General features: G+C 40.5%; 33 non-coding genes across 33 annotated transcripts; all 33 read left to right on the plus strand.

The window, feature by feature from the left end:
* Positions 1 to 4,966: 4,966 nt before the first annotated feature.
* Positions 4,967 to 5,039, plus strand: trnar-ucg. Its single transcript has one exon. It is a non-coding gene; the product is annotated as a tRNA-Arg (tRNA).
* Positions 5,040 to 5,427: 388 nt separating this feature from the next.
* trnar-ucg lies at positions 5,428 to 5,500 on the plus strand. Its single transcript has one exon. It is a non-coding gene; the product is annotated as a tRNA-Arg (tRNA).
* Positions 5,501 to 5,787: 287 nt separating this feature from the next.
* Positions 5,788 to 5,861, plus strand: trnai-aau. Its single transcript has one exon. It is a non-coding gene; the product is annotated as a tRNA-Ile (tRNA).
* Positions 5,862 to 6,173: 312 nt separating this feature from the next.
* trnar-ucg lies at positions 6,174 to 6,246 on the plus strand. The gene has a single exon. It is a non-coding gene; the product is annotated as a tRNA-Arg (tRNA).
* Positions 6,247 to 6,533: 287 nt separating this feature from the next.
* On the plus strand, positions 6,534 to 6,607 carry trnai-aau. Its single transcript has one exon. It is a non-coding gene; the product is annotated as a tRNA-Ile (tRNA).
* A 27-nt stretch (positions 6,608 to 6,634) lies between these two features.
* On the plus strand, positions 6,635 to 6,707 carry trnar-ucg. The gene has a single exon. It is a non-coding gene; the product is annotated as a tRNA-Arg (tRNA).
* A 287-nt stretch (positions 6,708 to 6,994) lies between these two features.
* trnai-aau lies at positions 6,995 to 7,068 on the plus strand. The gene has a single exon. It is a non-coding gene; the product is annotated as a tRNA-Ile (tRNA).
* Positions 7,069 to 7,380: 312 nt separating this feature from the next.
* trnar-ucg lies at positions 7,381 to 7,453 on the plus strand. The gene has a single exon. It is a non-coding gene; the product is annotated as a tRNA-Arg (tRNA).
* Positions 7,454 to 7,841: 388 nt separating this feature from the next.
* trnaq-uug lies at positions 7,842 to 7,914 on the plus strand. Its single transcript has one exon. It is a non-coding gene; the product is annotated as a tRNA-Gln (tRNA).
* A 287-nt stretch (positions 7,915 to 8,201) lies between these two features.
* On the plus strand, positions 8,202 to 8,275 carry trnai-aau. Its single transcript has one exon. It is a non-coding gene; the product is annotated as a tRNA-Ile (tRNA).
* A 27-nt stretch (positions 8,276 to 8,302) lies between these two features.
* On the plus strand, positions 8,303 to 8,375 carry trnar-ucg. The gene has a single exon. It is a non-coding gene; the product is annotated as a tRNA-Arg (tRNA).
* A 287-nt stretch (positions 8,376 to 8,662) lies between these two features.
* trnai-aau lies at positions 8,663 to 8,736 on the plus strand. Its single transcript has one exon. It is a non-coding gene; the product is annotated as a tRNA-Ile (tRNA).
* A 312-nt stretch (positions 8,737 to 9,048) lies between these two features.
* On the plus strand, positions 9,049 to 9,121 carry trnar-ucg. The gene has a single exon. It is a non-coding gene; the product is annotated as a tRNA-Arg (tRNA).
* Positions 9,122 to 9,409: 288 nt separating this feature from the next.
* trnai-aau lies at positions 9,410 to 9,483 on the plus strand. Its single transcript has one exon. It is a non-coding gene; the product is annotated as a tRNA-Ile (tRNA).
* Positions 9,484 to 9,510: 27 nt separating this feature from the next.
* trnar-ucg lies at positions 9,511 to 9,583 on the plus strand. The gene has a single exon. It is a non-coding gene; the product is annotated as a tRNA-Arg (tRNA).
* A 287-nt stretch (positions 9,584 to 9,870) lies between these two features.
* Positions 9,871 to 9,944, plus strand: trnai-aau. Its single transcript has one exon. It is a non-coding gene; the product is annotated as a tRNA-Ile (tRNA).
* Positions 9,945 to 10,256: 312 nt separating this feature from the next.
* Positions 10,257 to 10,329, plus strand: trnar-ucg. Its single transcript has one exon. It is a non-coding gene; the product is annotated as a tRNA-Arg (tRNA).
* A 287-nt stretch (positions 10,330 to 10,616) lies between these two features.
* Positions 10,617 to 10,690, plus strand: trnai-aau. Its single transcript has one exon. It is a non-coding gene; the product is annotated as a tRNA-Ile (tRNA).
* A 27-nt stretch (positions 10,691 to 10,717) lies between these two features.
* trnar-ucg lies at positions 10,718 to 10,790 on the plus strand. Its single transcript has one exon. It is a non-coding gene; the product is annotated as a tRNA-Arg (tRNA).
* A 287-nt stretch (positions 10,791 to 11,077) lies between these two features.
* On the plus strand, positions 11,078 to 11,151 carry trnai-aau. Its single transcript has one exon. It is a non-coding gene; the product is annotated as a tRNA-Ile (tRNA).
* A 314-nt stretch (positions 11,152 to 11,465) lies between these two features.
* trnar-ucg lies at positions 11,466 to 11,538 on the plus strand. The gene has a single exon. It is a non-coding gene; the product is annotated as a tRNA-Arg (tRNA).
* A 287-nt stretch (positions 11,539 to 11,825) lies between these two features.
* On the plus strand, positions 11,826 to 11,899 carry trnai-aau. The gene has a single exon. It is a non-coding gene; the product is annotated as a tRNA-Ile (tRNA).
* Positions 11,900 to 11,926: 27 nt separating this feature from the next.
* Positions 11,927 to 11,999, plus strand: trnar-ucg. Its single transcript has one exon. It is a non-coding gene; the product is annotated as a tRNA-Arg (tRNA).
* Positions 12,000 to 12,286: 287 nt separating this feature from the next.
* trnai-aau lies at positions 12,287 to 12,360 on the plus strand. The gene has a single exon. It is a non-coding gene; the product is annotated as a tRNA-Ile (tRNA).
* A 312-nt stretch (positions 12,361 to 12,672) lies between these two features.
* trnar-ucg lies at positions 12,673 to 12,745 on the plus strand. Its single transcript has one exon. It is a non-coding gene; the product is annotated as a tRNA-Arg (tRNA).
* Positions 12,746 to 13,032: 287 nt separating this feature from the next.
* On the plus strand, positions 13,033 to 13,106 carry trnai-aau. Its single transcript has one exon. It is a non-coding gene; the product is annotated as a tRNA-Ile (tRNA).
* A 27-nt stretch (positions 13,107 to 13,133) lies between these two features.
* On the plus strand, positions 13,134 to 13,206 carry trnar-ucg. The gene has a single exon. It is a non-coding gene; the product is annotated as a tRNA-Arg (tRNA).
* A 288-nt stretch (positions 13,207 to 13,494) lies between these two features.
* On the plus strand, positions 13,495 to 13,568 carry trnai-aau. The gene has a single exon. It is a non-coding gene; the product is annotated as a tRNA-Ile (tRNA).
* Positions 13,569 to 13,879: 311 nt separating this feature from the next.
* Positions 13,880 to 13,952, plus strand: trnar-ucg. The gene has a single exon. It is a non-coding gene; the product is annotated as a tRNA-Arg (tRNA).
* A 288-nt stretch (positions 13,953 to 14,240) lies between these two features.
* trnai-aau lies at positions 14,241 to 14,314 on the plus strand. Its single transcript has one exon. It is a non-coding gene; the product is annotated as a tRNA-Ile (tRNA).
* Positions 14,315 to 14,626: 312 nt separating this feature from the next.
* Positions 14,627 to 14,699, plus strand: trnar-ucg. Its single transcript has one exon. It is a non-coding gene; the product is annotated as a tRNA-Arg (tRNA).
* A 287-nt stretch (positions 14,700 to 14,986) lies between these two features.
* Positions 14,987 to 15,060, plus strand: trnai-aau. Its single transcript has one exon. It is a non-coding gene; the product is annotated as a tRNA-Ile (tRNA).
* A 312-nt stretch (positions 15,061 to 15,372) lies between these two features.
* Positions 15,373 to 15,445, plus strand: trnar-ucg. Its single transcript has one exon. It is a non-coding gene; the product is annotated as a tRNA-Arg (tRNA).
* Positions 15,446 to 15,707: the final 262 nt, after the last annotated feature.

Consider the following 15,707-nt stretch of genomic DNA (forward strand, 5'->3'; position numbering starts at 1 on the left):
AATGATCATTACATTGGGGTACAATAAACCATTATTTCGCTAAGATAAAAAACATTAAAGTTTTGGATTTTAGTGTAATTCACAAATGTTCCACCAGATGGTGCCACACACACCCAGGGGGAAAAGATGATATATTAACCCAGGAATAAGTGGGCAAAATATGGGTACATTAGTGTTTAAAGTCGGGGGAACTGTTTTAATTCAGGATCAGGGTGAAAAGATAACACATTTACCCAGGAATAATTGTCTGAATCATGGGTATATTAATGTTTTAATTCAACAGGAGAGGGTAATTCAATTGTTACCCAGGGAACAGGGCTGGAAACATGGCTGCATGAGTGTTAAAATGCTGTCAAACTGTTTTAATTCAGTCATAATTGTCGTTTTTAGACGGTGTACATTGGACTCAATAAACATACAGAGTTATGGACATAAATGTGTCAGTATAGACGGGATAATGTACATATTAATCATATTTAATTAGTACAATGAGCTAAAAACAGCAGAATCACTGCTGTTAGCAGGGTCTCAGAGACCCATAGACCCAGAGACCCAGGGTACAGCACCTCGCTGTCTTACCCAGAAAACAGGGCTCTGATCAGGGCTAAAGTAATGTTATAAACTGGTGAATCTGTTTAAATTCAGGCAGCAGAGTCACTGCTTTTAGCAGGGTCTCAGAGACCCATAGACCCAGAGTACAGCACCTCGCTGTCTTACCCAGAAAACAGGGCTCTGATCAGGGCTAAAGTAATGTTATAAACTGGTGAATCTGTTTAAATTCAGGCAGCAGAGTCACTGCTGTTAGCAGGGTCTCAGAGACCCATAGACCCAGAGACCCAGGGTACAGCACCTCGCTGTCTTACCCAGAAAACAGGGCTCTGGTCAGGGCTAAAGTAATGTTATAAACTGGTGAATCTGTTTAAATGCAGGCTCTATGTGGCGGCTCACAGACCCCCAAAGGACGGACTAGAGACCTCCAGCATGAGTCCCTAACAGTGGCACTCCTCCATAGTCCCCGGGCCCCCGCAGTTAAGCACTCCCCCACGGACTAAACCCAGATATTCACACCCTCCAGAACCTCGTGACCCTGGTAAGACTAACAAGGGGGTGGATTTTGTGGTGGTCTCCCGTCCGCCCTTAAGCATCCAACTGCGGACTCCTGACACTCAGACACTTTTCATATTTTTAGGTTACCAGGGGCACGCTTGTCTGGCAGTTATGCACATGGGGTTTTGTCCAAGGCAGTGTGCTTAAGTCAGGGGTGCATGGCAGGCCGCCTATGAGCGGCCAAAATGTTTTAATTAACTCATTATTGTCGTTTTTAGACAGTGTACATTGGACGACATAAACATACAGAGTTATGGACATAAACGTGTCAGTATAGACAGGACAATGTACATATTAATCATATTTAATTTGTTAAATGTACAAGAAACTAAAAACAGCAGAATCACTGCTTTAAGCAGCATATCACACGTCCAGGCAGACATACACACACCCAGGGGGGAACACATACCACATGTACCCAGGAATAAGTGTCTGAATCATGGGGACATTAGTGTTTAAAGTCGGGGGAAATGTTTTAATTCAACAGGAGAGTGTAATTCATGTGTTACCCGGTGAGCAGCGCTGCAAACATGGCTACATGAGTGTTAAAATAAGGTCAAACTGTTTTAATTCAGTCATAATTGTCGTTTTTAGGCGGTGTACATTGTACTCAATAAACAGACAGAGCTATGGACATAAACGTGTCAGTATAGACAGGACAATGTACATATTAATCATATTTAATTTGTTAAATGTACAAGAAACTAAAAACAGCAGAATCACTGCTTTAAGCAGCATATCACACTTCAAGGCAGACATACACACACCCAGGGTGAAAAGATAACACATTTAGCCAGGAATAAGTGCTCAAAACATGGGCACATTAGTGTTTAAAGTCGGGGGAAATGTTTTAATTCAACAGGACAGTGTATTTCAAGTGTTACCCGGTGAGCAGCGCTGCCAACATGGCTACATGAGTGTTAAAATAAGGTCAAACTGTTTTAATTCAGGACCAGGGTGAAGAGATGACACATTGACCCAGGAATAAGTGCTCAAAACATGGGTAAAAGTGTGTTAAAAAGTCGGGGAACATGTTTAAAATGACAGCAGACCGCGCCGGATTCATTTTAGAAGTGGGGGGGCCAAAAAGGTGCGTGTGTATGGCCCAATCCCAAACCACGCCCTACACCCTACCCCTACACACTCCCCCTCCGTGACGGAGTGAACTCCGTGGAGTGACACATGAGGCTCCCTCCTGTCAGATGGAGGGAGTAGATACAGCGGCAAGCTTTGGGACAAACTCCCCTCTCTCCGGCAGAAACAGGAAATGCCGTAACTGTATCAACGGTATCAAATCAGCATCTCTTTGACAAAAAATGTAAATTAATAACTGAAATAAAACTCCAAACATCTCTAATTGTGCTCTTTTAGTTTTAAACCTGATGTTTATAAGTTTCTTAGTTTTTGCAACAGTCTGTAAATATACACAACTTTATAATAAAATGCACACATTTACCTAAACACATGGTAGATCCTAAGTTAAAAACATATGAGGTTATCATGAGGTTGTTAACATCGCAGTTTATCAGTGGATGTTTGCTGGAAGCACAATAACTGCATGTTTTGCATTGCTTTTAAATTTCAGTTAATATAGTGGTGAGAGACTCCCGATACATTAGATTTATAAGTTCATTAATTGTCTCATGATGCATATTTCCCGGTGAGCATGAAGCTCTTCAGAGTGGGGTTTTTCTCAGCTACGAGTTCTTTTGGAAATTGCGCAGTTGCTCCATCATTCCATCTCTTCTTTTTTCCTGCTCAATACGCTGTTGTTTGACAAGCTGTATGTTGACTGGTGTTTGACTGAAGAAAGCGCACTTTTTTTAATACACTCTCTGTGGAAATGAGACTTTTCGTGGCTGTCCAGGAGGCTTGGGCACTTTTTCCAGTTATTAACTCCGATATTAACAAAGCTATCATCTCCACATTTTGAGAAAGTTACAAGCCGTTTGACAGCAGCAAATCTGCATATTTCACAGAAGGCCCGCTTAGTGGTTTTGCAAAGAATTAACCACTCTCTGTTTTTGTACCATTCTGCGTTGAAGTACCTTTCTCTTTGCCCAAATAATCTAGCGGTCAGTTAGCTGCAGCTTTACCCGTCTCAATGTCCCGACAACAAACCTCCATGCAGTCAGAACCAGCCTGTTTCGGTTCAACGACGGCGGTGGCGGCGGTTTTGACAGTCTCTGCGGCCGCAGAGCTGTTGCTTTTGGGTTTATCTGGCTTCGCTGGTTCTATGATTGATGAAGGTCCAAGCTCCGGAGACGTGGATGTCAGGGATGTGACCTTCCAGTTGTTAATTTAAGTTTAGATTGACTGTATAGTTTTCTTCTGCGCTGGTTCTTCTGACATGTTTGCAAGTGTATATATTTTTTCTATCTAGGTTAACGGCTAACACACACAGAACAACGTGACAAATAAAGTAAACAACGTAACGAATAAACAAATCTAAGCTTTTTTATTGGTTGTAATTTACATGGATACATTTGAATGGTGTGACAATGTCCTATTTGATTGGGTTAAAATGTACATATTCTTCCTGTTATGTCTGCCTGCTTTATTTTACATAATGCAAAGTGACCTGCTCCATCGAAATCAGTCGCATTGACCCGAAGACACATTTTGAGTTGTATACACTGTTGGAAAGAGGAGATTCATAGCTTTCTAATGATATCAGGATTGTTGTTGTAGGCTACTCCAAATATTAAGCAAAATATGTCACATTATATAATGACTGTTACAGAGTCATCATTTTGAGAAAAAGGCCTTTAAAGTTTCCTCTTCTCTGGAATCCATCGATCTGATTGATTATTAGCGGAGCAAATGATCAAAATAGTACGAAGGGAAGATAGGGGAAGCCCGCGAGTGTGTGTGTGTATATACGTGTGTGTTTGTGTATTTTTGCGTTTGTGTGTATTGTGTTTGTTTCCCGGGGAAAACACTCACGAGAAACACCGGCTGCTGTTATGCCTGCAGTGACGTTAAGTTACTCCGTTGCTTGTAATTATGCCGTTACAAGCTTCAAAGTTGTATTTATGATCTGAATTTGCCGAAACAAGTTTAATATTCTGAAAGCCAAGACTTTGTTTATTTGAAATCAGATAAAAACAAACTGTAACGGACCCTGCCGTGTTATCTATGATTACTATACGCCTTACATTCATAATTTCAGCAGAGGGAGGGGAAGCGGCGCTGTGGAACAGCAGAGTGGCGAGTGAGAGCTTTACAAGCTTAAAAAATGCCTGTAGCTAATGAGATTGAATATAACAATCAAACATAACAAAATATACACAGCTATATCAGATCACGTTTTAGATGCGACTTTAGAGTAGAGGGGAATTATTGAAACGGGATTTGTACAGTGTTCCACGGCATCCGCCGCTGCGAAAATGTGGGGCAGGGCTGAAAAGTGGGGGGGACAGATACCACATGTACCCAGGAATAAGTGTCTGAATCATGGGCACATTAGTGTTTAAAGTCGGGGGAAATGTTTGAATTCAACAGGAGAGTGTACCCAAGGTCATGGGTTCAATCCCCATACTGGCCAGTGAATCTAACGTATTAAGTCAATGCAGCTGCAGTGTTTATTTCAAAAAGTGAGAATTTATTCTGATTACTTTCACATGTGAAGTCTCCAGTCAACCTATCACTCCTGGTCCACGACAAGCTCTGAAATGGTCTAACCTGAATAACTATCCAAAAGTTGTCCAATCATTTACTCTCTGTCCCAAACTGAACTTGCAAAAAAAACGATTATACTAAGCATTTTTACAATTGTCACTTTCTGAACTTGCAAACACTAGTTTCAATTAGGAGATGAACAATGGCACTTGTGAATTGTGGAAGGTGCATTTTTTGTGACCATGTGGCCTAATGGACAAGGCGTCTGACTTCGGATCAGAAGATTGAGGGTTCGAGTCCCTTCGTGGTTTAAATATCTAGCCTCAGTCATTGAACTAATCCTTCCTGCCAATTTGACGTCTTTCAAAACACCCTCTGGTCCAATAGAAGACCATTTTCTTTTGTGAAAGAAAAGCAAATATTCCAACAACTAGCTCTTGTGAAATCTGCAGTCTACTTTTCAATCTATCTCTTCTCCACCAACTCCAAACTGGGATTTGATCAGATCTGATTGACTATCAACAATTGCTCCGATATTTGACCGTTTTTAACAGTACCTTTTTTGAACTTTGCTCGTTTCAAAAGTTCTACAAAGGTAGGCCGGTTAGCTCAGATGGTTAGAGCGTGGTGCGAATAACGCCAAGGTCACAGGTTCAATCCGCATACTGGCCAGTGAATTGTGAAAGGTGCATTTTTTGTGACCATGTGGCCTAATGGACAAGGCGTCTGACTTCGGATCAGAAGATTGAGGGTTCGAGTCCCTTCGTGGTTGAAATATCTAGCCTCAGTCATTGAACTAATCCTTCCTGCCAATTTCACATCATTCAAAACACCCTCTGGTCCAATAGAAGACCATTTTCTTTTGTGAAAGAAAAGCAAATATTCCAACAACTAGCTCTTGTGAAATCTGCAGTCTACTTTTCAAGCTATCTCTTCTCCACCAACTCCAAACTGGGATTTGATCAGATCTGATTGACTATCAACAATTGCTCCGATATTTGACCGTTTTTAACAGTACCTTTTTTTAACTTTGCTCGCTTCAAAAGTTCTACAAAGTTAGGCCGGTTAGCTCAGATGGTTAGAGCGTGGTGCTAATAACGCCAAGGTCATGGGTTCAATCCCCATACTGGCCAGTGAATCTAACGTATTAAGTCAATGCAGCTGTAGTGTTTATTTCAAAAAGTGAGAATTTATTCGGATTACTTTCACATGTGAAGTCTCCAGTCAACCTATCACTCCTGGTCCACGACAAGCTCTGAAATGGTCTAACCTCAATAACTATCCAAAAGTTGTCCAATCATTTACTCTCTGTCCCAAACTGAACTTGCAAAAAAAACGATTATACTAAGCATTTTTACAATTGTCACTTTCTGAACTTACAAACACTAGTTTCAATTAGGAGATGAACAATGGCACTTGTGAATTGTGAAAGGTGCATTTTTTGTGACCATGTGGCCTAATGGACAAGGCGTCTGACTTCGGATCAGAAGATTGAGGGTTCGAGTCCCTTCGTGGTTGAAATATCTAGCCTCAGTCATTGAACTAATCCTTCCTGCCAATTTGACATCTTTCAAAACACCCTCTGGTCCAATAGAAGACCATTTTCTTTTGTGAAAGAAAAGCAAATATTCCAACAACTAGCTCTTGTGAAATCTGCAGTCTACTTTTCAAGCTATCTCTTCTCCACCAACTCCAAACTGGGATTTGATCAGATCTGATTGACTATCAACAATTGCTCCGATATTTGACCGTTTTTAACAGTACCTTTTTTTAACTTTGCTCGTTTCAAAAGTTCTACAAAGGTAGGCCGGTTAGCTCAGATGGTTAGAGCATGGTGCTAATAATGCCAAGGTCACAGGTTCAATCCCCATACTGGCCAGTGAATTGTGAAAGGTGCATTTTTTGTGACCATGTGGCCTAATGGACAAGGCGTCTGACTTCGAATCAGAAGATAGAGGGTTCGAGTCCCTTCGTGGTTGAAATATCTAGCCTCACTCATTGAACTAATCCTTCCTGCCAATTTCACGTCATTCAAAACACCCTCTGGTCCAATAGAAGACCATTTTCTTTTGTGAAAGAAAAGCAAATATTCCAACAACTAGCTCTTGTGAAATCTGCAGTCTACTTTTCAAGCTATCTCTTCTCCACCAACTCCAAACTGGGATTTGATCAGATCTGATTGACTATCAACAATTGCTCCGATATTTGACCGTTTTTAACAGTACCTTTTTTTAACTTTGCTCGCTTCAAAAGTTCTACAAAGGTAGGCCGGTTAGCTCAGATGGTTAGAGCGTGGTGCTAATAACGCCAAGGTCATGGGTTCAATCCCCATACTGGCCAGTGAATCTAACGTATTAAGTCAATGCAGCTGTAGTGTTTATTTCAAAAAGTGAGAATTTATTCTGATTACTTTCACATGTGAAGTCTCCAGTCAACCTATCACTCCTGGTCCACGACAAGCTCTGAAATGGTCTAACCTCAATAACTATCCAAATGTTGTCCAATCATTTACTCTCTGTCCCAAACTGAACTTGCAAAAAAAACGATTATACTAAGCATTTTTACAATTGTCACTTTCTGAACTTACAAACACTAGTTTCAATTAGGAGATGAACAATGGCACTTGTGAATTGTGAAAGGTGCATTTTTTGTGACCATGTGGCCTAATGGACAAGGCGTCTGACTTCGGATCAGAAGATTGAGGGTTCGAGTCCCTTCGTGGTTGAAATATCTAGCCTCAGTCATTGAACTAATCCTTCCTGCCAATTTGACATCTTTCAAAACACCCTCTGGTCCAATAGAAGACCATTTTCTTTTGTGAAAGAAAAGCAAATATTCCAACAACTAGCTCTTGTGAAATCTGCAGTCTACTTTTCAAGCTATCTCTTCTCCACCAACTCCAAACTGGGATTTGATCAGATCTGATTGACTCTCAACAATTGCTCCGATATTTGACCGTTTTTAACAGTACCTTTTTTTAACTTTGCTCGTTTCAAAAGTTCTACAAAGGTAGGAAGGTTAGCTCAGATGGTTAGAGCATGGTGCTAATAATGCCAAGGTCACAGGTTCAATCCCCATACTGGCCAGTGAATTGTGAAAGGTGCATTTTTTGTGACCATGTGGCCTAATGGACAAGGCGTCTGACTTTGAATCAGAAGATAGAGGGTTCGAGTCCCTTCGTGGTTGAAATATCTAGCCTCACTCATTGAACTAATCCTTCCTGCCAATTTCACGTCATTCAAAACACCCTCTGGTCCAATAGAAGACCATTTTCTTTTGTGAAAGAAAAGCAAATATTCCAACAACTAGCTCTTGTGAAATCTGCAGTCTACTTTTCAAGCTATCTCTTCTCCACCAACTCCAAACTGGGATTTGATCAGATCTGATTGACTATCAACAATTGCTCCGATATTTGACCATTTTTAACAGTACCTTTTTTGAACTTTGCTCGCTTCAAAAGTTCTACAAAGGTAGGCCGGTTAGCTCAGATGGTTAGAGCGTGGTGCTAATAACGCCAAGGTCACAGGTTCAATCCCCATACTGGCCAGTGAATTGTGAAAGGTGCATTTTTTGTGACCATGTGGCCTAATGGACAAGGCGTCTGACTTCGGATCAGAAGATTGAGGGTTCGAGTCCCTTCGTGGTTGAAATATCTAGCCTCAGTCATTGAACTAATCCTTCCTGCCAATTTCAAGTCATTCAAAACACCCTCTGGTCCAATAGAAGACCATTTTCTTTTGTGAAAGAAAAGCAAATATTCCAACAACTAGCTCTTGTGAAATCTGCAGTCTACTTTTCAAGCTATCTCTTCTCCACCAACTCCAAACTGGGATTTGATCAGATCTGATTGACTATCAACAATTGCTCCGATATTTGACCGTTTTTAACAGTACCTTTTTTTAACTTTGCTCGCTTCAAAAGTTCTACAAAGGTAGGCCGGTTAGCTCAGATGGTTAGAGCGTGGTGCTAATAACGCCAAGGTCATGGGTTCAATCCCCATACTGGCCAGTGAATCTAACGTATTAAGTCAATGCAGCTGTAGTGTTTATTTCAAAAAGTGAGAATTTATTCTGATTACTTTCACATGTGAAGTCTCCAGTCAACCTATCACTCCTGGTCCACGACAAGCTCTGAAATGGTCTAACCTGAATAACTATCCAAAAGTTGTCCAATCATTTACTCTCTGTCCCAAACTGAACTTGCAAAAAAAACGATTATACTAAGCATTTTTACAATTGTCACTTTCTGAACTTGCAAACACTAGTTTCAATTAGGAGATGAACAATGGCACTTGTGAATTGTGAAAGGTGCATTTTTTGTGACCATGTGGCCTAATGGACAAGGCGTCTGACTTCGGATCAGAAGATTGAGGGTTCGAGTCCCTTCGTGGTTGAAATATCTAGCCTCAGTCATTGAACTAATCCTTCCTGCCAATTTGACATCTTTCAAAACACCCTCTGGTCCAATAGAAGACCATTTTCTTTTGTGAAAGAAAAGCAAATATTCCAACAACTAGCTCTTGTGAAATCTGCAGTCTACTTTTCAAGCTATCTCTTCTCCACCAACTCCAAACTGGGATTTGATCAGATCTGATTGACTATCAACAATTGCTCCGATATTTGACCGTTTTTAACAGTACCTTTTTTTGAACTTTGCTCGTTTCAAAAGTTCTACAAAGGTAGGCCGGTTAGCTCAGATGGTTAGAGCATGGTGCTAATAATGCCAAGGTCACAGGTTCAATCCCCATACTGGCCAGTGAATTGTGAAAGGTGCATTTTTTGTGACCATGTGGCCTAATGGACAAGGCGTCTGACTTCGAATCAGAAGATAGAGGGTTCGAGTCCCTTCGTGGTTGAAATATCTAGCCTCACTCATTGAACTAATCCTTCCTGCCAATTTCATGTCATTCAAAACACCCTCTGGTCCAATAGAAGACCATTTTCTTTTGTGAAAGAAAAGCAAATATTCCATCAACTAGCTCTTGTGAAATCTGCAGTCTACTTTTCAAGCTATCTCTTCTCCACCAACTCCAAACTGGGATTTGATCAGATCTGATTGACTATCAACAATTGCTCCGATATTTGACCGTTTTTAACAGTACCTTTTTTTAACTTTGCTCGCTTCAAAAGTTCTACAAAGGTAGGCCTGTTAGCTCAGATGGTTAGAGCGTGGTGCTAATAACGCCAAGGTCATGGGTTCAATCCCCATACTGGCCAGTGAATCTAACTTATTAAGTCAATGCAGCTGCAGTGTTTATTTCAAAAAGTGAGAATTTATTCTGATTACTTTCACATGTGAAGTCTCCAGTCAACCTATCACTCCTGGTCCACGACAAGCTCTGAAATGGTCTAACCTGAATAACTATCCAAAAGTTGTCCAATCATTTACTCTCTGTCCCAAACTGAACTTGCAAAAAAAACGATTATACTAAGCATTTTTACAATTGTCACTTTCTGAACTTGCAAACACTAGTTTCAATTAGGAGATGAACAATGGCACTTGTGAATTGTGAAAGGTGCATTTTTTGTGACCATGTGGCCTAATGGACAAGGCGTCTGACTTCGGATCAGAAGATTGAGGGTTCGAGTCCCTTCGTGGTTTAAATATCTAGCCTCAGTCATTGAACTAATCCTTCCTGCCAATTTCAAGTCTTTCAAAACACCCTCTGGTCCAATAGAAGACCATTTTCTTTTGTGAAAGAAAAGCAAATATTCCAACAACTAGCTCTTGTGAAATCTGCAGTCTACTTTTCAAGCTATCTCTTCTCCACCAACTCCAAACTGGGATTTGATCAGATCTGATTGACTATCAACAATTGCTCCGATATTTGACCGTTTTTAACAGTACCTTTTTTGAACTTTGCTCGTTTCAAAAGTTCTACAAAGGTAGGCCGGTTAGCTCAGATGGTTAGAGCATGGTGCTAATAACGCCAAGGTCACAGGTTCAATCCCCATACTGGCCAGTGAATTGTGAAAGGTGCATTTTTTGTGACCATGTGGCCTAATGGACAAGGCGTCTGACTTCGAATCAGAAGATAGAGGGTTCGAGTCCCTTCGTGGTTGAAATATCTAGCCTCATTCATTGAACTAATCCTTTCTGCCAATTTCATGTCATTCAAAACACCCTCTGGTCCAATAGAAGACCATTTTCTTTTGTGAAAGAAAAGCAAATATTCCAACAACTAGCTCTTGTGAAATCTGCAGTCTACTTTTCAAGCTATCTCTTCTCCACCAACTCCAAACTGGGATTTGATCAGATCTGATTGACTATCAACAATTGCTCCGATATTTGACCGTTTTTAACAGTACCTTTTTTGAACTTTGCTCGCTTCAAAAGTTCTACAAAGGTAGGCCGGTTAGCTCAGATGGTTAGAGCGTGGTGCTAATAACGCCAAGGTCATGGGTTCAATCCCCATACTGGCCAGTGAATCTAACTTATTAAGTCAATGCAGCTGTAGTGTTTATTTCAAAAAGTGAGAATTTATTCTGATTACTTTCACATGTGAAGTCTCCAGTCAACCTATCACTCCTGGTCCACGACAAGCTCTGAAATGGTCTAACCTGAATAACTATCCAAAAGTTGTCCAATCATTTACTCTCTGTCCCAAACTGAACTTGCAAAAAAAAACGATTATACTAAGCATTTTTACAATTGTCACTTTCTGAACTTGCAAACACTAGTTTCAATTAGGAGATGAACAATGGCACTTGTGAATTGTGAAAGGTGCATTTTTTTGTGACCATGTGGCCTAATGGACAAGGCGTCTGACTTCGGATCAGAAGATTGAGGGTTCGAGTCCCTTCGTGGTTGAAATATCTAGCCTCAGTCATTGAACTAATCCTTCCTGCCAATTTGACGTCTTTCAAAACACCCTCTGGTCCAATAGAAGACCATTTTCTTTTGTGAAAGAAAAGCAAATATTCCAACAACTAGCTCTTGTGAAATCTGCAGTCTACTTTTCAAGCTATCTCTTCTCCACCAACTCCAAACTGGGATTTGATCAGATCTGATTGACTATCAACAATTGCTCCGATATTTGACCGTTTTTAACAGTACCTTTTTTGAACTTTGCTCGTTTCAAAAGTTCTACAAAGGTAGGCCGGTTAGCTCAGATGGTTAGAGCATGGTGCTAATAATGCCAAGGTCACAGGTTCAATCCCCATACTGGCCAGTGAATTGTGAAAGGTGCATTTTTTGTGACCATGTGGCCTAATGGACAAGGCGTCTGACTTCGAATCAGAAGATAGAGGGTTCGAGTCCCTTCGTGGTTGAAATATCTAGCCTCACTCATTGAACTAATCCTTCCTGCCAATTTCACGTCATTCAAAACACCCTCTGGTCCAATAGAAGACCATTTTCTTTTGTGAAAGAAAAGCAAATATTCCATCAACTAGCTCTTGTGAAATCTGCAGTCTACTTTTCAAGCTATCTCTTCTCCACCAACTCCAAACTGGGATTTGATCAGATCTGATTGACTATCAACAATTGCTCCGATATTTGACCGTTTTTAACAGTACCTTTTTTTAACTTTGCTCGCTTCAAAAGTTCTACAAAGGTAGGCCGGTTAGCTCAGATGGTTAGAGCGTGGTGCTAATAACGCCAAGGTCATGGGTTCAATCCCCATACTGGCCAGTGAATCTAACTTATTAAGTCAATGCAGCTGCAGTGTTTATTTCAAAAAGTGAGAATTTATTCTGATTACTTTCACATGTGAAGTCTCCAGTCAACCTATCACTCCTGGTCCACGACAAGCTCTGAAATGGTCTAACCTCAATAACTATCCAAAAGTTGTCCAATCATTTACTCTCTGTCCCAAACTGAACTTGCAAAAAAAACGATTATACTAAGCATTTTTACAATTGTCACTTTCTGAACTTGCAAACACTAGTTTCAATTAGGAGATGAACAATGGCACTTGTGAATTGTGAAAGGTGCATTTTTTGTGACCATGTGGCCTAATGGACAAGGCGTCTGACTTCGGATCAGAAGATTGAGGGTTCGAGTCCCTTCGTGGTTGAAATATCTAGCCTCAGTCATTGAACTAATCCTTCCTGCCAATTTGACATCTTTCAAAACACCCTCTGGTCCAATAGAAGACCATTTTCTTTTGTGAAAGAAAAGCAAATATTCCAACAACTAGCTCTTGTGAAATCTGCAGTCTACTTTTCAAGCTATCTCTTCTCCACCAACTCCAAACTGGGATTTGATCAGATCTGATTGACTATCAACAATTGCTCCGATATTTGACCGTTTTTAACAGTACCTTTTTTGAACTTTGCTCGTTTCAAAAGTTCTACAAAGGTAGGCCGGTTAGCTCAGATGGTTAGAGCATGGTGCTAATAACGCCAAGGTCACAGGTTCAATCCCCATACTGGCCAGTGAATTGTGAAAGGTGCATTTTTTGTGACCATGTGGCCTAATGGACAAGGCGTCTGACTTCGAATCAGAAGATAGAGGGTTCGAGTCCCTTCGTGGTTGAAATATCTAGCCTCACTCATTGAACTAATCCTTCCTGCCAATTTCACGTCATTCAAAACACCCTCTGGTCCAATAGAAGACCATTTTCTTTTGTGAAAGAAAAGCAAATATTCCAATCAACTAGCTCTTGTGAAATCTGCAGTCTACTTTTCAAGCTATCTCTTCTCCACCAACTCCAAACTGGGATTTGATCAGATCTGATTGACTATCAACAATTGCTCCGATATTTGACCGTTTTTAACAGTACCTTTTTTGAACTTTGCTCGCTTCAAAAGTTCTACAAAGGTAGGCCGGTTAGCTCAGATGGTTAGAGCGTGGTGCTAATAACGCCAAGGTCATGGGTTCAATCCCCATACTGGCCAGTGAATCTAACTTATTAAGTCAATGCAGCTGCAGTGTTTATTTCAAAAAGTGAGAATTTATTCTGATTACTTTCACATGTGAAGTCTCCAGTCAACCTATCACTCCTGGTCCACGACAAGCTCTGAAATGGTCTAACCTGAATAACTATCCAAAGTTGTCCAATCATTTACTCTCTGTCCCAAACTGAACTTGCAAAAAAAACGATTATACTAAGCATTTTTACAATTGTCACTTTCTGAACTTGCAAACACTAGTTTCAATTAGGAGATGAACAATGGCACTTGTGAATTGTGAAAGGTGCATTTTTTGTGACCATGTGGCCTAATGGACAAGGCGTCTGACTTCGGATCAGAAGATTGAGGGTTCGAGTCCCTTCGTGGTTGAAATATCTAGCCTCAGTCATTGAACTAATCCTTCCTGCCAATTTGACATCTTTCAAAACACCCTCTGGTCCAATAGAAGACCATTTTCTTTTGTGAAAGAAAAGCAAATATTCCAACAACTAGCTCTTGTGAAATCTGCAGTCTACTTTTCAAGCTATCTCTTCTCCACCAACTCCAAACTGGGATTTGATCAGATCTGATTGACTATCAACAATTGCTCCGATATTTGACCGTTTTTAACAGTACCTTTTTTTGAACTTTGCTCGCTTCAAAAGTTCTACAAAGGTAGGCCGGTTAGCTCAGATGGTTAGAGCGTGGTGCTAATAACGCCAAGGTCATGGGTTCAATCCCCATACTGGCCAGTGAATCTAACTTATTAAGTCAATGCAGCTGCAGTGTTTATTTCAAAAAGTGAGAATTTATTCTGATTACTTTCACATGTGAAGTCTCCAGTCAACCTATCACTCCTGGTCCACGACAAGCTCTGAAATGGTCTAACCTGAATAACTATCCAAAAGTTGTCCAATCATTTACTCTCTGTCCCAAACTGAACTTGCAAAAAAAACGATTATACTAAGCATTTTTACAATTGTCACTTTCTGAACTTGCAAACACTAGTTTCAATTAGGAGATGAACAATGGCACTTGTGAATTGTGAAAGGTGCATTTTTTGTGACCATGTGGCCTAATGGACAAGGCGTCTGACTTCGGATCAGAAGATTGAGGGTTCGAGTCCCTTCGTGGTTGAAATATCTAGCCTCAGTCATTGAACTAATCCTTCCTGCCAATTTGACGTCTTTCAAAACACCCTCTGGTCCAATAGAAGACCATTTTCTTTTGTGAAAGAAAAGCAAATATTCCAACAACTAGCTCTTGTGAAATCTGCAGTCTACTTTTCAAGCTATCTCTTCTCCACCAACTCCAAACTGGGATTTGATCAGATCTGATTGACTATCAACAATTGCTCCGATATTTGACCGTTTTTAACAGTACCTTTTTTGAACTTTGCTCGCTTCAAAAGTTCTACAAAGGTAGGCCGGTTAGCTCAGATGGTTAGAGCGTGGTGCTAATAACGCCAAGGTCATGGGTTCAATCCCCATACTGGCCAGTGAATCTAACTTATTAAGTCAATGCAGCTGCAGTGTTTATTTCAAAAAGTGAGAATTTATTCTGATTACTTTCACATGTGAAGTCTCCAGTCAACCTATCACTCCTGGTCCACGACAAGCTCTGAAATGGTCTAACCTGAATAACTATCCAAATGTTGTCCAATCATTTACTCTCTGTCCCAAACTGAACTTGCAAAAAAAACGATTATACTAAGCATTTTTACAATTGTCACTTTCTGAACTTGCAAACACTAGTTTCAATTAGGAGATGAACAATGGCACTTGTGAATTGTGAAAGGTGCATTTTTTGTGACCATGTGGCCTAATGGACAAGGCGTCTGACTTCGGATCAGAAGATTGAGGGTTCGAGTCCCTTCGTGGTTGAAATATCTAGCCTCAGTCATTGAACTAATCCTTCCTGCCAATTTGACGTCTTTCAAAACACCCTCTGGTCCAATAGAAGACCATTTTCTTTTGTGAAAGAAAAGCAAATATTCCAACAACTAGCTCTTGTGAAATCTGCAGTCTACTTTTCAAGCTATCTCTTCTCCACCAACTCCAAACTGGGATTTGATCAGATCTGATTGACTATCAACAGTTGCTCCGATATTGACCGTTTTTAACAGTACCTTTTTTAAACTTTGCT

Source organism: Trematomus bernacchii, unplaced genomic scaffold (genome assembly GCF_902827165.1).
Source record: "Trematomus bernacchii unplaced genomic scaffold, fTreBer1.1, whole genome shotgun sequence".
Classification (NCBI taxonomy): Eukaryota; Metazoa; Chordata; class Actinopteri; order Perciformes; family Nototheniidae; genus Trematomus; species Trematomus bernacchii.